This window comes from Chiloscyllium punctatum, chromosome 41 (assembly GCF_047496795.1).
Source record: "Chiloscyllium punctatum isolate Juve2018m chromosome 41, sChiPun1.3, whole genome shotgun sequence".
Lineage (NCBI taxonomy): Eukaryota > Metazoa > Chordata > Chondrichthyes > Orectolobiformes > Hemiscylliidae > Chiloscyllium > Chiloscyllium punctatum.
Genome location: NC_092779.1, coordinates 65078155 through 65094502, shown reverse-complemented (window position 1 = coordinate 65094502; position 16348 = coordinate 65078155).

Here is a 16348-nt window from a genome sequence, read left to right as displayed (position 1 = left end):
CCTCCCTCTCTCTCTCGCCACCTCCCACTCTCTCTCGCCCTCTCACACTCTCTCTCGCACCCTCCCTCTCTCCCCCCTCCCTATCTCTCTTTCCCCTACCTCTCTCTCTCTTTCCCCTCACTCTTTTCTCTCACCCCCACCCTCTCTCTCTCACCCCCTCCCTCTCTCTCTCTTGCCCCCCTCTCTCTCGTCCCTCTCTCTCTCTTGCCACCCTCCAACTCTCTCTCGACCACCTTTCTAACTCGCCGCCCTCTCTTTCTCTCGCCCCCCCTCTTTCGCCCGCACCCTCTCTCTCTCTCGCCCGCCGCCCCTCTCACACCCCCTTCCTCTCTCTCTCTCGCCCCCTTCCCTCTCTCTCTCGCCCCCTCTCTCACTCGCCCCCTCCCTCCCTCTCTCGCTCCCCTCCCTCTTTCTCGCCCCCCCCTCTCTCGCCCCCTCCCTCTCTCTCTCGCCCCTTCCCTCTCTCTCTCCCCACCTCTCTCTCTCGCCCCCTCCCTCTCTCTCGCCCCCTCCCTCTCTCTCACCCCATCCCTCTCTCTCACACTCTCCCTCTCTCTCACTCCCTCTCCCCTCCCTCTCTCTCCCGCCCACCTCTCTCTCTCGCCCCCTGCCTCTCTCTGTATCACCCCACCCTCTCTCGTCCCGCACCCCCCCTCTCTCTCTCACCCACCCACCTGTCTCTCTTGCCCGCCGCCTCTCTCTCACCCTTCTCCCTTTCTCTCTCGCACGTCCCTCTCTACCTCGCTCCCCTCCCTCTCTCTTACCTCCTCCTTCTCTCTCTTGCTCCCCCCACTCTGTCACCCGCCCTCCCTCTCGGTCTCGCTGCTCCCTCTCTCTCTCTCAACCACCCACCTCTCTCTCTCTTGCCCATCCCCTCTCTCTCTCTCTCTCATGCCTCTTCCTTTCTCTCTCGCCCCTCTCTCTCACTTCCACTTCGTCGAGCTGCTGGGGATGGTTTGCAAAAGGTTGTGCTGTGAGCTGCCTCAGATATTCCGGAAAACCTGATGATTTGGTGACGAAACTCTGAATGGAACATGGGGACTGTAGTTACAGCATCTGGGTCTGCAACATGAACAACAAATGGAGCAGAGGCTACAGAGAGGGGAAGCTCTGAAACCACAGACTGAGTGTATGTGGGGAAATGGACATGCAGTATTTGCCTGTGCCTTAGTCTGGACAAGTACACATTCTCACTCTCCCCGTTACATACACTGATGCACACTCTCCCTATCTGCCCCTCACACACATTCACACTGCCCCTCTCTCACGATCCACACATGCACTCCACTCTGTCACACACACGGATGAACACAGACCCGCTCTCTCTCTCCCTCCCGCACACACACGCACAATCCACCTCACTCTCTCTCACATACAGAATGGGTGTCTCTCACTCCCCTTCACGCAGACACGCCCTCTCTCTCACACATACACATGCGCGCTACTCCTACTTTGTAAATATAACCAGTCTGACTCCAGGGCAAGACACAGACAGAGTCCAAACAAGGCCTCAAGCTTAGAATACATTATCTGACCGCAACTGTTACTTCATTTACATCGATAGTACCTGAAGGTGTCTCCAGGCAGTGACTTGAAATAAATTCTGTGATTTGCATTTTAATCAATCAAACCCGCCTCTCCATTCTGACTGATTAAGTACTGAAGAGCCATCTTAGGTGTGTACAATTCATGTGCATGACTTGTACAACCCTTTGATCTTGGCTAAAGATGGCTGGAAGTGAAGACTTTACGGTGGAACCGTTGATGAAGAACAGTGGAAGGCTTTCAAAACAATTTTTCAACGTTCCCAGCAACAGCATATAATGGTGAAATGGAAGGACTGTAGGAAAAGGGTAATCTACCATGAACGTCTCAGGTAATAAGGGAGGCTATCAAATTAAAATAAATGGCATAAATAATGGCAACGACCAGTGGGAAAGTAGAAGATTGCGAAAACTTTAAATGTCAAAATAATGTCAAAACCGTTAACTTTTTTGTTGCTTTATTTTGACATTTATCAAGACACATCCGATAGGTTACAAGAGTAAACTACCTCAGAATATAAAGACAGATAGCAAAATATTCTATAAATATACAAAACGAAATGAATGGCTAAGGTAAGCAATTGTCCTTTAGAATGTGCGAAGTGGGATCCAGTAATGAGATATGAGGAAATGGACAAGGAATTGAAGAGTTATTTAGTTGGTCTACACAATAAAGGACACTAATAACATGTCAGTAATTGTCAAAGGCAGGAAGGTAAGTGAGTACCTGGAAACAACCATTCCCAAGAGAGAGATATTGTTGGGCAAGCTCATGGAGCCAAAGGTAGATAAGTCTCCTGGCCCTGATGGAATGTATCCCAAGGTACGAACAGAGGTGATGAGAGAAATAACAAATGCACTTTTGGAAATTTTTTTGATTTCACTGGACTCTGATACAATTCCAGCAAATTGGAAAACAGGAGTACAGACACCACTGTTTAAAAAGGGAGATAGACAACATGAGGGGAATTATAGACTGGTTAGCCGAACATCTGTAGGAGAAAATATTTCAATCTGTAATCAAGGAATAAATGGCAATGCATCTTGATAGAAATTGTCCCGTTGGCGAGACACAGTGTTGGTTAATGAAAGGCAGGCCACGTGTAACTAACCTACTGGAATTCTATGAAGACATTACAACTACAGGAGCCCAGTAGGTGTGGTGTACTGAGATTTCCAAAAGACATTCAATATAGTGACGCCAAAAAGGCTGCTGCATAAGGTGTGGCATTACGGGCAATGTATTAGCATGGAGAGAGGCTTGGTTAACTAACATGAAGCAACGAGTGGGAATACATGATTGTTTTTCTGGTTGCTGATCAGTGACTAGTGGAGTGCCTCAGGGATCGGTGCTGGGACTGCAATTATTCACAGCTTACGTAGATAATTTGGAGTAGGGGAGCACGTGTAGTGTCTCAAAGGTTGCAGATGATACTAACATGACTGGCAGAGTAAAGTGTGGAGAGGATGGTTAAACTTTACAAAGGGACATAAAGAGTTGAAGTGAGTGGGTCAAGGTCTGGCAGATGGAGTGCAATTATAATAAATGTTAAATCATCCATTTTGGTAGGACAAATACGAAAGAGGACTCTTATTTGATTTGTTTAAAAATGCAGCATGCTCTTGTGCAGAGGGACCTGGGTGTCCTTGTGCATGAATCACAGAAGCTGGTCTGTAGGGGCAACAGATAATTAACAAGGCAAATTGAATTTTGCGAAAGGGATTGAGTGTAAAAGTAGGGAGTTATGTTGCAGATTTAAAGGGTGCTGAGGAGACCACACTTGTAGTATGTGCAGTTTTGGTCTCCCCGTCTGAGAAAGGAAATACTAGCACTACAATGTATGCAGAGGAGGCTCGTTAGGTTGGTTTCAGAGGTGAGGGGTTTGGTTATGAGGAGAGACTGAATACATTGGAATTATACATTGATTGGAATTTGAAAGAATGAGGTAGGAAGGAATAGAAACATTTATAATTGTGATGGGAGTAGGTACGATAGAAATATAAAGGATGATTCCAGAAGCATGGGAAATTAGATAACAGGGCAAAGCCTCAAAACTATATGGAGCAGATTTAGGACTGAATTGAGAAGAAACGTCTTGACCAAGAAGCTTGTGAACCTGTAGAATTCTTGAGGATTTGTCATTGAATGTGTTTGAACTCTGAGAGATAATTGTTTGAAGATTAAAGGAATGATGGATTATGGTGAGTGGGCGGGTAAGTGGAGCTGAGGCTATGAAATGATCAGCCATTATCTTATTGAATGGTGGCGCAGGCTTGAAGGGCCCGATGGCCTACTCCTGCTCCTAGTTTGTACGTTCTTATGTAATGGGTCAACATGAAATGGGAATTATATTTGACAAACTGACTGGTCGATGCATACAGAAAAGAAATGGATGCAATGCATTTAGATTTTCAGAAAGATCTTGATAAAGACTATGGCTGAGTGTGCAAACTCAAATGTTACGGCATTGGGACTAAAATATGAACATGATTTTAGAATAGGACAACTGACACGAAACAGTGAACAGGAATAAAACAATTGGTTTGAAGTTGAAGGATCATGGCGTGTCGTAGGGATTAGTGATTGTGACACAGCTATTCTCAATGCATACCATCATTTAGATGAGGGAATCAAATGCAATATTTCTCAGTCTGCTGACAGCATGAAATGATGTCGGATTGTTAGTGGGTGAGGAGGATTTAAAAAAAAAGCTCCAAGGTGATTGAGACAAGTGGAGTGAATGGGCAAATATGTGGCAGATGAAGATCAATGGGGGTGGATGTGATGGTGTGTACTTTGATAGGTACAATAGAACAGCAAACTATCATTTCAAAAGGGATTGTATGAAACATGTTGGTCTTTAAAGGGATTTATGTTCTTTCTTTTTTTTTCCTGTTGCGCAGCCCTCCGAAGTCAGTACAGGGCAGTGAGTTCTGAACCCAGAAGTCAATACTGGGAATGGCATTGACACGCTGACCAGTGTACATAAACCCACCAAGTGGGGAGCTGTAACATTTTAAAGGATCTGTATTTCCTTGTACACCAGTCACTGAAAGCAATATTGCAAGAGCAGAAAGCAGGCAGGAAGATAAATGGTGTGTTGACCTTAATTTCTAGGGGTTTGACTGACAGAAGTAAGGGTGTCGTACTGCAGCTGTACAGGGCCTCGGTGAGAGCCCATCTCGAACATTGTGCAGTATTGTGTGCAGTACTGGTCTCCTTTCCTAATAAGTGACAAACCTGACATTGAGGGAGTGCAGTGAAGGATGACCAGACTGATATCTGGAATGACAGGCTTGTTGTGAGAGCAGAGTTTGGGGCGTTTTGGCCTGTGTTCAATGGGCTTCAGGAAAATGAGTGGAGATCTCAGTGAAACATATAAAACTATAACAGTGTGAGTCATATTGGAAGATGATAATTCCCCGGTCTGGGACGTCTAGAACAAGAGGCCACCGTATTAGGTATAGACAGGCCACTCTGCATTGAGATGAGAATAAATGTCTGCACTCAGTGACTGGTGACTCTGGGAATTTCTCTGCCACATAAGCAGTGGAACAGAAGGCACTGAATATGAGTAAGGATTTCTCGACACGAAAGGAAGCGGGAGGCATCTGGAGTATGGCGGTCACAAGCTCTCAGACGTTAGGAAGGAGGCCTCTGCAGGGTCAACAGAAATGTGTTTCCCATTCCCTTTTCCGATACTGAGGCTGGTGCCGGGAATTCTGTCAGTTTTATCCTTACAAACTTCAGAGCAGTTTGATACAATTTTGTGTCCTACTTTGCCGTTTTCGAGACCATTGAAAAGTTTATCACATGCATGTGTGTACAGAGTATCGTTTCGGCCAGACCAGGAATGCATGGAATTAACCAGGCCAGAATTCACTTCCTGAATGTACATTGATGAAGCAAATTGGAGTTTACAATCGGCATTGATTTCAGCATCATCATTACTGATACCAGATTTTAGATCTCGATATGTTGTTAATTGCTTTTCAATTCCATCAGCTATCCAGGGCATTAGCCTGGACCGGATTAGTAACCCAGTGATATTTCCACAACAGCACCATCTCCACGTAGGGACCTAATGGAAACCACACTGAGCTGGTTATTTCTGTGCCGTTTGACAGATCTGTCCAAAAGAATTTCTACCAGTTTAACTATCGTGATGGGACTGAGGGGGTGGCAAATGGTCAGATTGTAATTATTCTCCTCTTCGCGGACTGGACATAGTTGAGTAATTTTCCACATTGCCAAGAAGATGTCAGAGTTGGAGCTGGAATGAAACAGCTTCTCCCAGGGACACGGTTGTTGTGCAGCACAAGACTTCAGTCCTGTTGCAGGAATCGTGTCAGGACCCTTTGCCCTTGTCGTATCTACTCTGTTCAGCTGTTTCTTCATTTCACTTGAAGCAAATCGAATTGATTGAAGACTGGCATCTGTGATTCTGTGGGCATCATGGCGAGGGTGAGGTGGATCATCCACTCAACACGTCTGGCGGAGTATCTTGCCAAAAATACATCATTATCTTTTACACTGATGTACAGGACTGTTCCATTATTTAGGATGGGGATAATAGTGAGCCCTCTCCTCCATGAAATTGTTCAACCGTCCATCACCATTTATGGCTGGATGTGACAGGACTGTTGGTTTGTTGGTGTTGTGATCATTACACCCTCTCTATCACATGTTATTGCTGCAGTTTGGAATGCAGACAGTTAGTTATGGTAGCTTTAACGGGTTGTCATCAGGTTTAGGTACACACGATTGGGACACTGGCACGTTCACCTATACATCACTGAACCATAGATCAACTTGGTTGGCATGGTAGACTGAGGGATTATCCCAGGAAAAACGTTAATTTAAACAGAATTTAATTCTGTTTCTGATGCTGCTGTGGTCTGCAGAACCACATCAATATCAGGAATTCTCTATTTCAGAAGGTTTGGAGAGTTAGATCATTTAAAATATCTACAGATGAGCTTTGACCTGGAAATGAATTGAATGCAATTAAAGACTAGTGATGAAGGAGGCGTGAAAAAGTCATAGACTCTTCGAATAATACAATATTCAAACAGACATTTTGGCTCAACTCGTCCATACTCACCTGGTTTCCTAAACTGAATGATTACTATTTTTCTTCTTTAGACGCACACCCCTCCAAACCTTTGGTATTCATGTACACATCCAATTGTCTTTCAAATGTTGTAACTGTACTCCCCAATGCTACTTCCTCTGAAAGCTCGCTACATATACACGCCACCCTCTGTGAGAAACAACTGTCCCTTAGATCTCTTTTAAATGTCTTCACTCTCACCTTAAACCTATCCTGTCTGGTTCTGGACACACCCACCTGGAGGAAATGATCTTGTCTATTTATCCTATCCATGCATCTCATGATGTAATAAAGGTCACCTCTAAGCCTCCAACGCAAAAGGAACAAAATCCCAGCCTATCCTTATATCTTAAAACTTCCCGTCTCTGTCACATAATTTTAAATACTTTTGTCCCCTTCTCAGTTTATAACATTCTTCCAATAGCAGGACAACAAGAATTGCTTCAAATGTGGCCTTACCATTTTCTTGTAGAGCCACAACATGATGTGCCAATTCCTATAATCAATCCTCTGACCATTGGAAGTCAGCTTGCCTTACGCCTTATTCACTGTCCTGTCAATCTGCGACTCCACTTTCACGGAACTATGTACCTGGACCCTAGGTTTCCCTGTTTGGCAACACTCCCCCCAGCGCGCTACCATTTTCTGAATAAATCCTACACACTTTTGTCTAACAAAATGCAAAATCTCGCATTTATCTGCATGAAGATCCATCAGCCAATCCTCAGCCCACTTGTCAAGTAGATCAAGATATCTTTGTTCTCTAAGACAGCCTTCTTCACTGTCCACCATAACTCCAATTTTGGGGGTTTCACCTCCAAATTCCTATCCACGGTTCCAATATGCTCATCCAAACCATTTACAAAAACCATGAACAACAGCAGCCTGGTCCTTGTGGCACAACGCTGGACACAGGCCTCCAATTGGAACAGCAGATCTCTCCCAGCACCCTCTGTCTACTACAGTCAAGTCTGTTTGTATCTAAGTGGATCGCTCTCCCTGATCTCCTGCGATCTAACCTTATTAAACAAACTACCATGTGGAACCTTGTTGGGCCTTAATAAGGTCCACATAGACAACGTATGTTGCTTTACCTTCATCTATCTTCCTGATCACTTCTTCAAAAACTCCAATCTAGTTTGTGAGACATGGATTCCCAGACAAAAAGACGTGCTGAATATCCCTAATCAGTCCTTGCCTTTCCAAATGCATGTAAATCCTGCCTCCCAGAATCTCCTACAAACACTTATTCACCCTTGACATCAAACTCACTGGTCTGTCGTTCCCTGGGTTTTCTTTGCAGCCAAATTACAAATAATGTAACAACATTAGCTGTCTTCCTGTCCTCCAGGACCTCAACCGTGGCTGTCAATGATACACATAAGAAAGTCAAGAGAACTTCAGATTTCGTAAACCAGAAACTAAGACAGAAATGTGCTGGAAAAGCTCTGCAGGTCTGGCAGCATCTGTGCAGAGAAATCCGATTTAATATGTTACAACACGGGGGAAACCTTCCCCCCCTCCCACCATCTCCACCACCCCACGCTAATTTAAACTTGCAACACAGAAAAGATTTAACCCATGCTGTAATTTGTAAAAATTCGGAAGGCCAATAACCATCCTAAAGGTCACTATTTAAAGCAAGAATTAACATTTTTTTAAAAAATGTCTAACAGGGAATAATTACCTAACAACTTTTTGCAACTCCTTTCTCTGACCAATCTTTTACTTACTCTTCTATAATACTGGTCCGATAATCCCCCCACCCCACCCCTCCCCCAATTAAGATATACCAAAACATTCAAATTTCAGAACCAGCCAGCTGTCGAATCTTCTCTTTGTATCTTCCTCTGTCTTCGCTTCTTCTCCTTAGAGCTTCTGTTTCACAGGTCATTGATAAATAAAGGTACATTTTGGTGAGCTATTCTCCGGTCAGTCTGCCGATGTTGGTGCCGTGGCAGTTCTCCCCGAACTGGTCAAATTTCTTTTCAGCTTTCTATCCCAAATCATCGGGTAATTTCCATTTTTTTATAATATTGCCAAATGCCAAATGTAAACTCGATTGTAGTTTAGCTTCTTGGGACATAATTTAAATGGATTGATCAAATTTGATTTTATTTTTTGTCTCATAGTAACCCAGGTACTGCAAGCTGCTGGACCACATGTTACATTGTAAATTTTCCAGAACTCACTGTGCTTGGAAATCCTTCAACTCTCTTAAAGGTACAATACCCTTTACACATTCATAACCCCTTCTCTCTCAAAAAAGAACAATCATAATGAAAACACGGTCTCATTTGTTTTTCTATTCTTTCAACACATTACCATAACACACCGATAACCTAAATCTAAGTTCACCTTAACTTCTTCCCCTTATCCTATATGTAACATTGGATAATTTCAAATCTCGTCTAATCTTTATCAGTTAAATCTGTGAGAACGCATCTGAGATTACATACTTACGACACGCTACGTGTACGATTTTTAAATTAAAAGTCTGTAACATAAGACTCCAATGAAATAGCCTTTAAAGCGTTCAAAAAATGTCAGCAGATTGGGGTCCGTGTACACAACCATCTCCAACACTCTGTTTGTGAGTACACATTAAAATGTTATAACTGTAATACCAAACTCAACAGTCCTTTCTCAATCGTGGAATATTTTCTCTGGTGAATGTTGAGCTTCTTTGAAAAGGACGATCCCATCTCAGCACAGTGCAGCTCCAACTCCTATGTCACTCACATTGACGGCAACTTTGAAATGTTTTCAAGCATTTGGTGTAGCTGAAACTGATTTGGTGCTCAATATTTCTTTTTAATGGTCGAATGTCTCCTGGCATTGTTCTGTCATCCAATACTTTGTGTTTTTCTTCAGCAAGTCGGTAAACGGTGCTACTACACTGCTGACATTTGGAACAAACTTCCGATAGAATCCGCTGACTCCGAAGGAGCGAAGCACCTTTTTTCTTCGAGGTTGGCCGTGGAAATTCCTCGGTTGCTTTTGTCTTTGCGTTCCATGGTATCAACCTTCCATGACAGATATTTTGTCCCTTGAACATCATGTCTGCTTTCACAAATTGTGTTTTGTTTAATTTTATCAGCAGTTTTGGTTCTCGTATTCGTTCAAAAAGCTCTGCCAACTGTACCAAGTGATCTTTCCAGGACTTAGTGAAGATCACGACATCGCCTAAACGGACTGCACAGTTTATTAATCAGGCTACAACTCTGTTCATGAGTCTTTGGAATGTGTTGGGTGTGTTTGTCATTCCAAAGGGCATCACTTTGAATTGATACAGACCATTTGCTGTTACAATTCAGAAATTTATTTCACTGTCTCTGATAAAGATACCTGCCAGAAACCACGCATTAAATCCAACTTCGTGATGTAACTGACTTGTCCAACTTTCTCGATACAGTCCTCCAATGTCGGTATTGGATGTAAGTCTGATTTTGTAACAGTCTCGATCTTCCAATAATCCAAGCAAAATCATTGAGTCCCATCCGGTTTGGGAACTAAGATGATCGGCGAGCTCCACTCGCTCAGGCTTGGTTCGATGATGTCCTCATTGAGCATAACCTCCACCTCCTTCTGGAACTGTCTGGCTTTGAGGGATAAAGCCGATATGGATTGTTTTATCGGAACAGTACTCTCTACAACAACTTCATATACAATAGTGCCCACCATATGATTCTAACATATGTCCTCATATTGCAATAACAAACCTTTCAACTGTGTTCTATGCTCCGGAGACAGACAGTTTACTAATCTACCCCACTGCTCAAGGACTTCTACGTTTTTGACATATTTTGAGGCACATCAAAACCCACGACATTTGGAATTGATTCTTCACTCTGTGGGGGAGTAAATAACACCTGTTTCTCCAATTCTTTCTCTCCTCTACTTTTCAGGAGGGGACCTGCACACTCATTTATAAGTCACATGAAGTGGTCTTCAAATGTGGGAATTGGCAACAGAGGTGCTAGTTTCATTACTGTCCGTGTCCTACCTACCATCTGGCATGAATGACATGTATGCCAAACGTTAACCACATCTTTGTGCATTCCAGGTCAATAAAAATATTTTTGTCCCTTAGCCCGAGTCTTTCGTACCCCTCGGTGACCTCCTTCAGGTAGTTCATATCCTACCTGTAAAACTTCCTGTCTCTATGCTTCCAGCAACACAATCTGGTACACCTCAGCACATTTCTCCTCTGCACTAACCTGATGTGGTCTCTATTTCTGTCTTAAGGTCTATCTTTCAGATAATAACCCTCATGAATATCCTCTGCCTCCTTTTCAGAGTACACATCCACATATATATCTTTTATCGTCTTGTTTGTCTGTTTCAAGTCCTTTAGCCTTTCAGGACAAAACACCTCTGTCTGACCCACTGCCTGTTCAGGTTTTCCCTGCACCATTACGGCAAACAGGGTGTCCATTAACTGAATCTCAACTCCTTCATCTTTGTCTATAGTTTGTCCTTCGTGCTGTGACTTATAATAGTGAAATATGGTTACTGCACAGCCTGGGAAAATACCAGGATATTTCCGATTTAACACTTCCGTTTCTTTGTCTTCCTTGGGCTTCTCCACAACAAGCGATGTCACTCCCAACTTGGACCCTGCTGAACCGTTCCCAAGAACAAACTGCATTCCTGGATGTGACAGTCTGTCAAACTTTCCCGCTATAACTTCCCCAGTCTTGATTAGGCACTCCAACCTGATCTTACATTGGGAAATGCTAAATTTCTGTCCATCCTTCCCATAAATTAATGCATTCCCGGGTAACAGATCAGAAAGACTGCAAATTCATTCATCTCTTCCTATTATCGTCTGGTTAGATCATGTATCTCTCAAAATGGTAACTTCTTGCTCTTCTACCCCCGTTAGTTCTGAGTAAACTTTACTCACAGACGCAAATTCTTTATAGAGATCAGGTACCAACTCCATACCCAGCCCCTGCCTTGGCTGTGCACTTTCCTGCAGCTCTTCGGTCTTGTTGGGGTTTCCTTTAAATCTTTCACTAATGCCACTGGCTTAGCTTCTTTTACCACATCTTTTCCCACAGTCCTTTTCTTAACAATCAGCACTGTGACCATACATTAACCTCCTTAAGTTGGTGAAAACACCTTTTCCCAATGCCCTTCGGAAACCACCGGCACTGTAATTTTCTGTGTTCCACTCCATTACAGTGAAAACACCTGAGGCCTTTCACCTCCTTTTCACTCTCTTGGGCAGCTTCTTTAACCTGTGGTAAACTCATATGTTCTACTCTTTCTTTTATAGTGTAGCATCTCCCCTTCTCCCAAACTCTATCCCTCACAGGACAAAATTCTGGCTGGAAGCTTGTCTTATGCAGCAGCATGTATTCATCTATTAATTCTCCTGCCCTTCTCAATTTCTGAACTTTCTTTTCCTCCACATGAATTATTATCATCTCTGGAAGTGAGGTTTTAAACTCCTCCAGCAGAATAATCTCCCTTAGAGCTTCATAGGTCTTATTTTTAGATTAGATTACTTACAGTGTGGAAACAGGCCCTTCGGCCCAACAAGTCCACACCGCCCCACCGAAGCGCAACCCACCCATACCCCTACATTTACCCCTTATCTAACACTACGGGCAATTTAGCATGGCCAATTCACCTGACCTGCACATTTTTGGACTGTGGGAGGAAACCGGAGCACCCGGAGAAAACCCACGCAGACACGGGGAGAACGTGCAAACTCCACACAGTTAGTCGCCTGAGGCGGGAATTGAACCCGGATCTCTGGCGCTGTGAGGCAACAGTGCTAACCACTGTGCCACCGTGCCGCCTTTAAAGCCTGCACCCATCTATCAAAATGCCTTTGTTTAATTCTTTCGAACTCAACATAACGCTGATCTTGTTCCTTCTTTATGTTTCTGAACTGCTATCTATATGCTTCCAGTACCAATTCGTAAGCACATAAAATACCTTGTTTCACGTCTTCATAATCTCTTGACCCCTCAACTGGCAGGGCAGCAAATACCTCACTAACTGTGCCGACCAGCTTAGCCTGAACTACCATTACCCATACATCCTTTCACCACTCTACCTGCCTAGCCATTTTTAAAAAAGAAATAAAGAAGGCTTCAACATCTTTCTCATCAAAATGTGGCAGAATTTTGACATAGTTGTATACATCACTAATGTCCCTTTTACTCTCCAGCCTGTTCACTTGACTTTGCATACTAAATCACAACTTCTCAAGTTCAAATTCACTCTCCCTTTGCTCAGCTGAGAACCTTCTCCTCTCTTTTTAATCCCCTATCTCAAAAGCTTCTGACCTCCATGCAGAAGACTAGACTGTCTTCTCAGAGATGGAAGATGCCTCCTTGAGACATGGCACAAATCATCCGCTGTGCCTCCTTACCATCAGCAAACCACGTTAATGCAACACGCATGAAACATTAGCAATGGAGCCAGAAGGCAAAGCATGGAACAGTCTGTTTGTGCATTCTCTGCTTCATTGGTTTGTAAAGTTACAGCATCGATGACATCCTCCTATTTCCGTGTAACAGTTTGGAGGGGCTGAATGGCCTCTTCTGTTCGTGTGTCAGTGTCTCGGGTGGCTGAATGTCCTCTTCCTCGTTCCAGGGAAGAGGCTTATTATTGGGTGACCCGTGGTAGCTGCTTACCTGCGTGCTGTGCTGACTAGATTCCTTATATTCCTGTGTAACATTAGACAAACAGGAGGTTGGAAGAAACAGCAAGTCAGGTAGCATCAGGAGGTGAAGAAGTCACAAAGTTCAAGTATACCCATTCTTCAGGATTGCAGGTGGGGGTAGGGGGAACTGCAGATAAAGAGGGAAAGGAGTGGTTGGGGTGTGGAGAGCAGAAGGATGGTGAGGTAGGGGTAGGTGGACACAAGTGGTGGGTGCAACGTGGTTGGTCGATGGGAGGGATGAATATAGTTGGGAACTAGAAGGTGGGGTCATTTGGTGGAATGGAAGGGAGGAGGCGGGGCTGGAATGGTTATTTAAAATTGGAGAACTCAATGTTGAGTCCTCCAGGCTGTAGGCTAACCATGCAGAAGGTAAGATGTTGTTCGTCCAATTTGCGGTCTGACTCACTGTGGCAACAGAGGAAGCCAAGGAGGTCATGTTGGAAAGGAATTGGGAAGGGGAATTGAAATGGGTGGTGACTGGGAGCTCAGGCCAGCCCCTTTGGACCGGGCTGTGATGCTCGGTGAAATGTGCACTTAGTTTACGTTGCTCTCCCCGATGTAGACAAGACCACATCAGGAGAACCTACTGCAGTAAACTAGATTGAAGGAGAGGCAGGTGAACCTCTGTTTCCCCTGGAAGGACTGTTTGGGGCGCTGGATAGAGGTGAGGAAGGTGTGTGCCAGCAGGTGATGTATTTTATTTTTCATCTGCAAGTGTCAGTTGCCCGTGGGGATTGACAGGTTTGGTGGGGAGTATGGCACGAAACAAAATTTGTGAAGGGATCAGTCCTTGTGGAAGATGTGCCAGGTAATGGGATCCAACCTAGTTTACTGTGTCTGCCATTCCTGATGTGGTCTTCTCTATATCGGGGAGACCAAATGCAAACTAAGAGGAATGGTTTGCTGAGCATCTCAGCTGGTCCTGTAAGGGCTGACCTGACCTCCCAGTCACTGCCTATTTCAATTACACCTACCAATCCCATTCCGACATGACATCATTGACCTCATCCATTGCCACAAAGAACCAAAGCACAAATTGGAGGAACAACGCTTCATATTCCACCTGTGTAGCCTACAGCCGGGGGTCTCAACACTGAGTTCTCCAATTTCTAGTAACCTCCCTTCCAATCCCCAGATCTCCTGCTTAGCCCCTCCCCTTTCCATTCCTCTGATCAACCCATCTTCCAACTGTCAACTGGATTCATTCTTCCCATTGGCCAACCCGGTGGTACCCTTTACCTGTGTTTGCCACCACAACACGCCGTCTCCTCCTATTTCCCCACCTCGCATCATTATCAGTACACACCCTTGCCCCCACCCCCAGACATGAAGGAAGGTTATACCCAAGATGTGGACTTTTTCTCCTGATGCTGCCTGGCTTGTTGTGGTCTTCCAGTTTCCTGAATTCCAACATTTGTAGTTTTTAAAAAAAAATCTCTTCTTGTGTAATAGGTAAGAGAGAGTGAGTGCGCTGTGCCTCTACTTATCCAATAGCTTCTATGGGCTGAATGGCATTCTCATATTTCTGTGAAACCAGCTTGAGATGCTGAATGAGCTCCTCATTTTTAGTCCTGTGGAAATGTTCAGGGTCCAGCAGTGCTGTTACATGAATGTTGCCTACACAGTAACAGCATGAGCTTGAATGTTGTCCAGGTTTTGCTGTTTTATGCGATCTTTTCTGAGCATCCTCACTTTTGATCGAATGACGGAGAGTAAGACGTTGCTGAAGCAGCTGAAGATGTTTGTGCCGAGGAAGCTACCCTGAGGACCGCCAACAGAGATATCCAGGGACTGAGAGGATTGATCTCCATCAGCCACATGGTGCTCCAAATGGCCCAACAGCTTGGGATATTTACAACTGATTCCAATTAGGTGCAATTTTATTCAGCCTCCTTGACATCTTGTTCAGTCATGTCCTTTCAGGGCCAGTCATTCTGACGCTGTGTTCATATCTTTTGATTTGGAGATGGGTGTTGGACTGGGGTGTCCAAAATTAAATATCATGGTATTCAAACAGATGAAAGACTCAACAGACTATCAATTTTTCAATGTTATAATTTCATTTACATCACACTAAAGTTTTGCTCTAAATTCTCTGTGTTACGATTGAGCCCTCCACCTTCAACTAATGAAGGAGCGATGCTCCGAAAGCTAGTGTGCTTCCATTTAACCCTGTTGGACTATAACCTGGTGTTGTGAGATTTTTAACTTCATAGCTTTTGTTCATGTCAACGGCCAAGGTAAATGTGTGGGGACTGTTTCCTTCTCTCAGAGGGTAGTGACTGTTGGGACCTCTCTATCCCAGACAACTACAGCTCTGAATGTTTGAGGGAGCAGGGTGGTGTTAATGAATGTTGACACATCAGGGAGTTATGGCTACAAAGAATTGGGCATGAAAGAGAAATTGCGGCCAAGAGAGATCAGCCCTGACCTTACTGAAGGAAGGACAGGCTTGACGGGCTATATAGCCTGGTATTATTACAATAAACCCAATAGCCCAGTCACTTTATTGCCTCTTCCATATCCCGTGGTACTTCAAGTAGCTGAATAGGTTGACATTGTTGCTGCATGATCTAAACTGGGTCTAGTTCTATAGATTGGAGGGGCTGATTGGTCTCTTCCTGTAAATGTATATCATGGTCCAGGGGCTGAGAAGCCACATCCTGTTCTGGTGGAACTGAAATCCATATACACCAGATCGACCACCCTTGGAGAAAGTCATCACTGCAGATGCCGGTGATCAGAATTGAGAAGTGTGGCGCTGGAAAAGCTCAGCTGGTCAGCCAGCATCCGAGAAGCAGGAATATCGATGTCTTGAACATTCCTGATGATAGAGTTGTGCCCAAAACGTCGATTCTCCGGTCCCTCGAATGCTACCTGACCTGCTGTGCTTTTCCACCACCACACGTTTAGATGTCAACCGGCCCGCCCTACTCAACCTTCCTGGTCACATCATCAAAGAACAGGCATGAACTTCCACTGACAAAGCCATTCTTATTATTACT